The sequence below is a fragment of the Dipodomys merriami genome, unplaced genomic scaffold (genome assembly GCF_024711535.1).
Source record: "Dipodomys merriami isolate MVZ:Mamm:240054 unplaced genomic scaffold, mDipMer1.0.p SCAF_11, whole genome shotgun sequence".
Taxonomy (NCBI): Eukaryota; Metazoa; Chordata; class Mammalia; order Rodentia; family Heteromyidae; genus Dipodomys; species Dipodomys merriami.
Genome location: NW_027202382.1, coordinates 17,121,091 through 17,132,494, shown reverse-complemented (window position 1 = coordinate 17,132,494; position 11,404 = coordinate 17,121,091).

The window sequence follows — 11,404 nt, the reverse complement described above, 5'->3', positions numbered from 1 at the left end:
CTGATCAGTCATAAACTTACATCCAATCCGAAAGGGCTTTGGCAGTGAGTGACACTGCTTCACAAACCAAACCAAAGATACATCCTCCAAGAGAGAAGGGACTCAGGCCCAAATATCTAGGGGGGAACAGACAAAGAAGACTGGGATTTTTCCCTCACTGGGTGACAGAGAGGCCTCTTCTCTACGCAGGGAGTCTGCTAATTCTTCCTACTTTCTTTCATAGCTCTTTTTTCACCTTTTAATAAACTTACTGTGTTTACCTTAAACACTCTCCTGCCATTTTATTCTTTAGAGGGCAGCGAAAAGGACCTGATCTGCACCTAGATCGTATCATTTCATTACCGGTTGAGCCATGCCTGCAGCCTGGACTTTTCTGCACATACTGGCCTCAAATTGTGATCCTCTGGATCTCAGCCTCCTGAGTAGCTAGGATTACAGGCATGAGTGACCAATGCCCTGCTCACACAGTAATTAAAAACAAAAACAAAAAACAAAATCTAGCTCTATATTACATACATATTTTGGTTCTGTCACAAGACAGATGGCATTATCTGCAAGGTAACATACCATTCTACAGTAAGTGTGGATGGACTATTGAATATCTGATGATCTCCATTTTGGTGCAAGGTCATCAGGCCTCATCCATGCTGTTGGGGGATATTTCATGGAATTATTTGCTTTTTGACTATTATCTGTGCTGCTTGTGACAGGCTAGACATGTTAGGGAGATAAATCTTGTGTGGAAGGTGTTAAAATAATAAATTGTAATTAGCATGTGTGTTGCTTTATCAATGGAATAAAAAGGAATATTAGCGGGAGCTTTCCACTGACCTTGTCAACCTCTTCCAGCCACCTCACTCCCGGATAGTGTGATGGGAAAAAGAAAAGAAAAGAAAAGTAGACCTTTGATAAGCATTGAAGAATGGCTCCTTTCTAACTTTGGTAATCAATTGTACTTAGAATGTGAGCCTCTTTCACAAGGAGGAGGTACACTTTGGATTGGGACAAAAAGTTGATGAGCAACTAAATTGGGGAATCACTGGCCACTTTGAGTGGTCTTTGGAAATTCTGTGATTCCATCCAATTTTTAGAGAACAATGCCCCCTGTGAATACTTTGGGTTTAGACTCCATCCAGCATGCTCGCCCTGCTGGACACATAAACTGAAGCTGGAATGAGAACTCACTTAAGTGACCTGTGACATTTGTTAAAACAACTGCGCCTGCGTGCACGTGCATGTGCACACACTGGTGTGTGTGTGTGTGTGTGTGTGTGTGCATATGTGAGTGCACAAGCTGGTCCTGAGGCTTGAACTCCAGGCCTGGGTACTGTCCCTGAGCTTTTCTGCTCAAGGCTAGTGCCACTTGTGCCACAGCTCCACTTCTGGCCTTTGTTTTCTTTCAATAGATAATTGGAGATAAAGTGTCTCACAGACATCCCTAACTAGGCTGGTTTTGAACCATAATCCTCAGATCTCACCCGCTTGAGAAACTAAGATTGCAGGCATGAGCTACCAATGCCTGACTCTTAAAAAAAATATTTCTTTTGGTCAGTTGTGGGACTTGAACTCTAGGCCTAAACACTGTCCCTCAGCTCTTCAGCTCAAGGCTAGCGCTCTATCACTTGAGCCACTGTGCCACTTCTGGTTTTCTCAGTGGTTTTTTATTGGAGATAAGAGTCTCATAGACTTTCCTGCCTGGGCTGGCTTTGAACCATGATCCTCAGATCTCAGACTCCTGAGTAGCTAGGATTATAGGCCTGAGCCACCAGCCCCCGGCTTAAAAAAATTTTTTTAAAGAAAGAATAAGAACCTTTCACAGTACTTGACATTGCTGGTTTAGAGAGAAAAACTATACAATGGGTGAGAGTAAAGTATATAAATTAGCTTTGCAGGAATGTTCCAGATTCAGTGTTTGAATGAGTGAAGAAAACCATGGCGTCTGTAAAGGATGTTGGGCCTGGAGCCACTATGGGTGTTTGGATCAAAGAACTGCAGAAGAAAGGGTGAGATGAGCCCAGCCACAGTCAGGTCATTGTACCAGAGTGTCATCTGAGGATGCGTTTACACTGGGCTGACAGGGGAAGAGAAACTTTTTCATTTCTTCAGCATTTGAGAGTCTTCTATGTCTAGGAAGTTACTGGAGAATAGCCCAGCTTTAAGAATAATGAACAGGTCAGACAGACTCCAAGCAGAAAAGAAAACATGTTAACTAGATTGTTTGTTCTACATTGTGCATACTTAGTCTCTTTTGACCTGAAGTTGGAAGGTTGGCCAAGACACTGAGCAATAGGCAGAGACTGAACATTTAAGAATAAAGATGAAATGGAAATGTGTTTATTATTGTTGTTGGTGGTGGTTGTGTTTGTTTTTAAAAGGGGGATAAAGGGAGTTGCAGAAAGAGAGAGAAGAAGAGGAATCAATGCTATCATGCTATTCAGTGTACACCATGTGGAAAATAACTATGCAACTATGGACAGGGATGGGAAGGGGAAACTGAAGGAAAGCAAAGAAAGGGGTGACCTTGTCCAAAAAAGGAAATGTATTCATTACTTGACTTATGAAATGGTAACCCTCTATTATACACTTTAATAATAACAATAAAATTATATAAAAATAATAATAAATGATACAGCTGGATCCTGTTGGCTCATGCCTGTAACTCTAGCTACTGAGGAGGCTGAGATCTTAGGATTTCAGTTCAAAGTCAGCCCAGGAAGAAATCCCCATGAGACTCTCATCTCCAATTAAGCAGCATAAAGCCAGAAGTAAAGTGGTGGCTTCAGTGGTAGAGTGCTTGCCTTGAGTGAAAAAGCTAAGGAACAGTGCTGAGACCCTGAGTCCAAGCACTAGTATCAGCATAAAATAATAAAATAAAGATGCAAGTCTATGGTTTTGTTTTCTCAAGTGAATCTTGTACTCTGTGAACATGATGGAAATCTGAATGATATCAAACAAAAGCAGCCCTGTTTGCCACAAACTCAAATATTTTTCTGTCTTCCTATCTCCCTACCTCCCCATCCCCAGCTCTGCACCTCATTTTTTGCCAGTCCTGGAGCTTGAACTTGGAGTCTAGGAGCTGTCCCTGAGGGTCTCTTGCTCAAGGCAAGCACTCTTACCATTTGAGCCACAGCTCTACTGCTGGCTTTTTCTGAGTAGTTTATTGGAGATAAGAGTCTTGTGGACTTTCCTTCCCCTGCTGGCTTTAAATTGTGATCCTCAGGTCTCAGCCTCCTGAGTAGCTAGGATTACAGTGTGCGCTACCAGTGCTTGGCTCTCATTTTTATAAAGAAAGCTAAGTCCCAGAAAGAAAAAGGTACTTTCCCAAGGTCCTAGAGGGGATTCGTGTCTGGTTGAAACCAGAAGCTAGGTGCTTACACAGAACACGACAGCAGGACGAAGGAGAACATGTGGCAGGTGCCTGAGCATCTGTAGATGTGGGTTTCTACCTATGGCCTTGAGAAGCATCCAGGCCCAGGCTCCGGGTAGCAGAGAACACTGGTTGTAGCGTTCCCATAACCTAGCATTTCCAGATTTCCTGAAAAGGATGTCCTGCCTTACTTTCCTGTATGAAGTCTAATTCTCTATGTTAAATCACTCCTACTCAAAACACCTAGGATGGCTTCTGTCTTCCTGATGACACCCTAACTGAGAGTGTCAAGGTACAGTAAAATCCTAGCTGAGGTAACTGGAAGAAGGCAGAAGAGAGAGCAGGAGGAGGCTATAGTGTTGACCATGGATAATGGCCTCCATACTGCCCAGGTAGAGGTGGTTCTAGCAGAATAGAAGTCTCACTAATTCACTGTCCTGGTTGTAGCTCCCTTCCTCATGTCAAGTTCAAGGAGAAGAGCTCTGTGCAGGTAAACTACAGTAGTAGAAGGCATGTGACTATGGGGTTCCATCTTGGCAGAGGGATATAGGAGGGTTTGGAAGGATTTGGGTCCCATCAAGTGATGAGATTCTAAAGGAAGACCTCAGCAGTAATTAGAAGGGGTAATTCTGGGATCTGAGAAGATGTGGGCTTCAGGCTTGCCTGTCACTTGTCTTTTTGTTTTGTCAGTGTGGGGCTTGAACTCTGGGCCTAGGCATTGTCCCTCAGCTCTTCAGCTCAAGGAGAGCACTCTATCACTCGAGCCACAGTGCCACTACTGGTTTTCTGGTGGTTAATTGGAGATAAGAGTCTCACGGGCCAGGCACTGGTGGCTCTTGCCTGTAATCCTAGCTACTCAGGAGGCTGAGATCTGAGGATCATGGTTCAAAGCCAGCCTGAGCAGGAAAGTCTGTGAAACTCTTATCTCCAATAAACCACTAGAAAACCGGAAGTGGCACTGTAGCTCAAGTGGTAGAGCGCTCTCCTTGAACTGAACAGCTGAGGGACAGCGCCCAGGCCCCAAGTTCAAGCCCCACAACCAACAAAAAAAAAGAGTCTCACGGACTTTCCTGCCTGAGTAGCTTTGAACTGCAATCTTCAGATCTCAGCTGAGTAGCTAGGATTACAGGCCTGGGCCATTGGCACCCAGCTTGTCACTTGTCTTATATTGCTGTCTCAGCCTACAGAGAAAATTTCAGAGCATTGGCTACCCAAGTCCCTGCCCTGCACACATGTTTCATTTGGTCCCAACAGAGTAGTCAATTATTTTCCTATTTGTACTTTCTAATGCTTTAAAAATTGAGATATTTTTATATCGAATTTTTGTATGAAGTTTCTAGGTTTGTTTTTTTTTTTTTCTTGAAATATTGGAAGAGTTGGCTCGCTAGGTCTGGACCAGAGTTTTCCTATAGGTAGATTCTTCCCTCTCCAGTTGGCTACAGCCATCCCATTCCCTTTTGCTTCACAGCAGTTTATTGATTATGGTATAGGCAAAATGAGTCTCCAAAAGATGCCTATATTGTATTTCCTGGTCCCTATGAGTACATTACCTTCCGTGGCCAAAGGAGACTCTGCAACTAACATCTCAAAATGGAAAATTATTTTGGATTATGTGGTCATTCCAAGGGTCCTTATCAAAGGGGATCAATAGTAAAAGACAGCCAAGTGCTGGTGGCTCACACTTACAATCCTAGCTGCTCAGTAATCTGAGATCTGAGGTCCCTGTTTAAAGCCAACCTAGGCAGGAAAGTCCGTGAGACTCATCTCTAATTAACCATCAAAAAGCTGGAAGTAGAGCTATAGTTCAAGTGGTAGAGCACTAGCCTTGAGGAAAAGAGCTCAGGGACAGTGCCCAGTTCAAGCCCCCCAGGGTGGGAACAAATAAAAGAAAAAAAGTAAAAGATAGAGATGGTGATAGCAACAGAATCTGGAGTGACGCAAACACAAGGCAAAGAAGGATGTGCACCAAGCCTCATGGTTTGAGGAGTAGAAAAGGCAAGGTTGCTGATTATACCCAGTGTCTCCAGAAGGAACTCAGCTCTGCCCTCATCCACATTTCATCCCAGAGAAGCAACTTCAAACTTCTGACATCCAGAACTATAAAAACATTTGGTGCTCTTTTAAGCCATGGAATCTCAGGTAACTTGTGCCAGTACCAGGAAGAAACTAAGACCCTAATTCACTTGCTTGTAGGCCTTGCAGTATTTGAACTACATGTAGCAAGGCAGATATTCAGCAAATACTTGCCTGTGTGGACAAACCACAGTTATGGCAGACAACTTTTGTTTTATTTGCTCAGCCTTCTTTCTTTTCTTCGGAAAATAGTCCTCCCCTGTTCCCACCTTTGTCCCGGTCATAGTTTTAAGTAAGAGCTTCCTATTACAGTATTTATTCTACACAATTTGAGAACTTGTTAAAGCTTGCTAAAATACAAGAATTTTGTTTTGTTTGTTTTGTTTTTGCCAAATCCTGAAGCTTGAACTCAGGACCTGGGCCCTGTTCCTGAATTTCTTTTACTCAAGGCTAGCACTCTACTACTTGAGCCACTGTGCCATGTCCAATATTTTTTCTACTTATGCGGTACTGAGGAATGGAACCCAGGGCTTCATGCATACTACAACTTCAAGCACTCTACCACTAAGCCACATTCCCAGCCCTCTAATCCATTCCTTGGGAATGACAATGCTGCTGATACCCAGACCATACTTTAAGCAGCAAGAGAGGATGAAAGATGAAGAAGAGATAAGGAAAGGGTGAGAAAGGAAGAATTAGGGAGAGGGATGAGTCAATACACAGACCTTGAGGTAGGCAAGATCAAGATGCATGCTAGGGCCTGAAAGAATACAGCTGTGGCAGAAGCCAGAAAAGTGAAGAGGCCAGTGGTATTGGAGGAGGCAGGGACAAGACCGTGCAGGGCTTTGCAGACCAGGTTAAGGGTGTGGGAAATGTATCTTGAATTCATGTAACATGGTCTCACACTGGAGGAGCTCAAAGGACAGTAGGGAGGCTGACCTGAACCACACTAATGCAAAAAACTGCAAGGTACCTTCTCAGAGAGATTAGCACCACATTCTGTGTGCCTTCGCTGAGCTTTGTGCCTTAGCTAGGCTGGGTGGTATCCAGCATCACTCAGAGTTCTTTTAGAACATGCACACCTGAGTGTTGAACTTGGTTCTGTTAGTTGGTTAGTGACAAGATGTTGCTGTGTTGCCAGGATAGCCTTGGACTTTCAATCCTCTTGCCTCAGCCTCCTGAGTGCTAGGATTACAAGTATATGCCACCCCTGCGGGCTTGAACCTGGATTTCCTGTTTTGTTTCCTATTTTGGTTTGTACAGCTCCTCCATGGATTGTACTGTGTAGCCATGTTTGAGAACTACTAAGATAAAATTCCAAATAAATGTGACTTCAACAAGTGAGATGTGTATTTCTCTCTCACTTAGAATTCTGGAGATAGACCATCTAGGTTGGGGAGCAGAGCACAGTACTAACGAGCTTGAGAAAGGAGAAGGCGGGGAGGGGAGCATGCAATCTGCTTGCAGTGTGAGTCTTCTCTCTTCTAGCTTCCCAGGAGGAAATGGGATTCCAAGTTCTGGTACCAAGAGCAGCAGGTGTTGATAATTACTGAAGCTGGCAGCTGATGGGCACAAAGGGGTTCATTATACTGTCTCTCCATTTGTGTGCATATTTAAACTTGTTCATAATGAGAAGTTTAAAAAATAAGAACAACGATGTTACCAAATCAACAGAATGTGTCCTCATGGTCCAGAGGCTCTGTAATGAATCTGCCCCTATGATGGACTTCATGATGGGGCCTCAGGGGTCCCCATCTTTATCTAAATCCAAAAATAATTATTGCACAGCAGTAACTGAATAGTATAAAGGGCAGAGATCAGGGTGTCAGACACAGGGGGGCAAGAAGCAGGGTGTCAGAGCCTGACACCTGAGGCTTCATCATTCTTGTAGACGGAAGGGACTATGGAGTGGACAAAAGGGCCATGAGAGGACCAAGCACAAAGCTGTGAAATAATATTCATTGTTAGCAGAGTCATTGGGCCATGCTCTTTAGACCCTGAATGCATGCTGTTTGTGAAACTTAGTCAATTGACTTTCCCATCCGATCACCAGGCTGGTGATGAGTCATTAGGAGCATTGGTTGAAGTACAAAGTGTTGGCAGGGACCCAGTACATCTTCACACATTTGCCAATTGAGCCAGCTTGAAATGCTGCCCCACCACTAATGATGCCCAGTGTGGACTTGCCAAGGCACACAAATAAAAGCCCCTTGGTTCCAGCAGGGCTGACATCGAGGTGACTGGAGGAGGGGAGTACTGTAAGCAGCAGTTCAGGATGCCCTTGCCTTCCATTCTGTCTCTAGCCAGCTCCTTCTGCTTCAAAGACTGCTTCCTCAACTCGGCCCCTCACCAGGCCCAGCAGCCTCCACATTAGCAAGCATCTGCCATCCACTCTTTCTTCCTTCACACAATTCCTGATACTGACAACGTGCCGAGGCCAGGCCCCAAGCCAGGCCCTGGCAGGGTAGAGATGCAGCAGACACCATCTTGGTCCTCAGGTGGCTCACAGACTGGAGAGGCAGACAGACATAGAAACTAGAAAGCCCAGTGGTGCCAAGAGAACAGGAAGTGGGATCAAACAATGCCACAAAGTGAGCCAGTGGCTCACACCTGTAATCCTAGCTACTCAGGAAGCTGAGATTTGAGGATGGAAGTTCAAAGCCAGCCTGGGCAGGATAGTTCATGAGATTCTTATCTTCAAGAAACTACCAAATAGCTGGAAGTGGAGTTTTAACCTTGAGCAAAAGAAGCTCAGGGATAGTGCCCAGGCCCTAAGTGTAATCCCCATGACCAGCACAAACAAACAAAAAACCAACACAATACTACAAAGAGTGGTCAGGTCAACAGTGGTCCCAGAAAGAGATGAGGGTGGACCTGTATCCAAAAACTAAAATCAAGGAGAAAGGGCGTTTCTGGAAAGCTGAGCTGTCTGAAAAGATGGCTGGGGATGAGAGGGAGCTTGGTGGCTCAGACTGGCAGGAACATGATAACAGGGTGGGGACCAATAAGAGAGCCTGAGTTCTTCCTTTCTCAGTGAGAGTAGCATGCTAAGGAGTTTGGGTGTTACCTTAAGGGAGAATGGAAGGATGATAAGGTAAGGAGGGTGAATTCGTTAGATGACAGCCAATTTATCTCATCAGATCCCATGCCTGTGAGTGAGGCCTGCGTCTTCCTAAGGCTTAGTTGGCCTTTTTCAGTTGCTGAAGTGGCTTTCTGCATCCCTTAGCTCATGGACACCTCCTCCATTTTGGCCTTTTTTTTTTTTTTTAAATCAGTCATGGGGCTTGAACTCTGGCCTGGGCACTGTCCGTCTTCAGCTCTTCAGCTCTTCAGCTCAAGGATAGCACTTTTACCCCTTGAGCTACAGTGCCACTTCCGGTTTTCTGGTGGTTTATTGGAGATAAGAGTCTCACGGACTTTCCTGCCCAGGCTGGCTTTGAACCATGATCCTCAGAGCTCAGCCTCCTTAGTAGCTAGGATTATAGGCGTGAGCCACCGATGCCCAGCCCTTTGCCTTTTTTGTCTCTGTCAAGTCTCTCTCTCTCTCTGCCCACCTCAGAAAGAGGCTTGTGGTTACATTTACGTTACAGCTGGGTAATCCAGGACAATCTCTCTGCTTGCGAATCTTTAACTTTATCACATCTGTAAAGACTCTTTCCCGTAACACAGGTATCAGAGGCCAAATCTAAGATGTCTCTGGGAGCCATTACTCAGTCTACCACATTCGGCAACACAGGGAGAATCCCCTGTTCCTGTTTCTGTCCAGGTGCCAAAGCCATCTGCTATCCGGCTGTAGGGAACTGGGCTAGAAACATGCTGGTTAATATTAATTTGATCCAAGTAACAATTTGTTTTTAAAAAAAGATAAGAACATTATAGCCAGCCTCCAAATGGCCCGTAATGTCCCCTGACTCTAGTTTGCAGTTTCTCCCATGTTCTATCAGGGTTGGCTTGTGTCACCAATAGCAGATGGTAGACATGATGGTGGCAAGTCCTTTTTGAGATTAGGTGATGAAAACCTGAGGCTTGCTTCTCTTTGGTTCCTCACTCTTGTCCTGTAAGCTTTGGAGAGACCCATGCTAAAGCCTCACCTCTTGCCCACCCCCGACCCCATACATACTGTGTGCATTCAGAAGGATCTTCCAGCCTCAGGCAAGCCTTCAAACATCTGAGTCCTGGCCCACAGCTTGCTTACCACCCCTGGAGAGACCCAGAGCCTGAACCCCAGAACTCCCAGGGTCCTGACCCTCACAAACTTGACAGGGATGAATCAGGCAAGTGACCCACTGCCCTCCCTCCTAGTTTTGGTAGAAATGATGTGATGTAATCTCCGAGAAAAGTAGGGGAGGGCGGTGATTGGCCCCTAGCCTCAGTGACAGGGACAGGGAATGTGGTAAAAGCTGTAGTGCAGGTGTCACACTACACTTCTGAGAGGGAAAAAAGCACCCTGGGGACAGCCAGGCAGAGTCTGTGCTTTGCATTTCTTATTGTCCAGAGAAGCAGACAATCTGTGCAGTTAGAAACAACTTTCCTTTTCTACATCTAAAAAAAAAATCTGTCCTGCCCTTTGAAAGTTTTTCTTGGCCTGTGATATACAGACAGCAATGTGTATTATCTTGAGTGTGTACCTAGAAGCCTGCCATCTGGGTCAAGACACAGGATGGGGTACCCAAAAGCCCCCAGTGGCAGAGGTCAGCTTCTCAGGAGCCCTTCCGGTCAAACTATCCCTACTGTGCTGACTTCCTACAACATAAACTCAGGAAGCTTGACTTTGCTCTTCATATACAGAGTTCTGTAAGTGGAAATGGTAGGGTATTGCATCGTGTTTCTTCTGCTTGACCCAGTGTAAGATCCATTCATGTAGACTGTTATTTTGTCTTGGCTGCTGTATGAAGTTGTTCCTTCCAGTGACAATGCCCCAATTTATTTTTCCACTCTACTGTTGACAGGCCTGTGGGCTGTTTTGAGCTTGAGTGGATTACAAATCACACCACCTGATCATTTTTTTGTATATGGGTTTTGTGGGCCATTTATGCGCATTTCTATTGGGTGTTTACCAGATGTTTGTGTATTCAGCTTTCTGTAGAAAATACCAGCTTTGCAAAGTGAGTGTTTGTATTGATACCTTGGTAGTCACACAGACTCTAGGTCTTCCTATGTTTAAATATTAACTACAACATTTTAAACACCCTTAGCACCAAGCAAGCTACACCTTGACTTTGTGACTACCTGTTTTTAGTGGAGAGAATTCAGAGAGAGAAGTTTAGGATTAGACTACAGCATTTTCAATCTGTCTTTTTTTCTGGAGGGTGTAGACCAGCTTCAGTAAAAGACCCAAGTGTAATTTTTCTACTCTCATTCAATCCCTACTTCAAAGCTTACAAGTCAGGCCTCATCCTCCAGATTTACCTTTTTAGAATACTAAGAATACTGGTGGCTCAAGCCTCCAGCTGGGATCTGGTGGCATTCAGGAGGTTGAGATCTGAGGACTATGGCTCAAAGCCAGGCAGGAAAGTCTATGAGACTCTTATCTCCAATTAACCACCAGAATACCAGAAGTGGAGCTGTGGCTAACCTTGAACAAAAGGGCTCAGGGACAGTGCCCAGGTCCTGAGTTCAACCCCCATGACTGATTTTAAGAAAAGAAGAATACTATAAGGAGTTGCCAATAAGTATCTGCAAAGCACTGGTGATCACAGGGCTCATATTATACAGTAATCCTGAGTCTCTCCAGCACTAGATTCCATTAAACTGACTCCCTGCCTGTTCCCCCACTATGCTGTAAGTACTTCACAGATGCCTGCTGTGGGCTGGAAATGTAGGAAAGAGCCTCAGATAATCCCTGCACCTACCCTCACTCTGCTCCTGAGAAAACTAGGACCCAGAGAAACAAGTACCGGCCCCGATCACCATGTCTGATGGAGCTAGGGGCTACAACCAGTAGTTCTAATTTCAGCCCAGGCT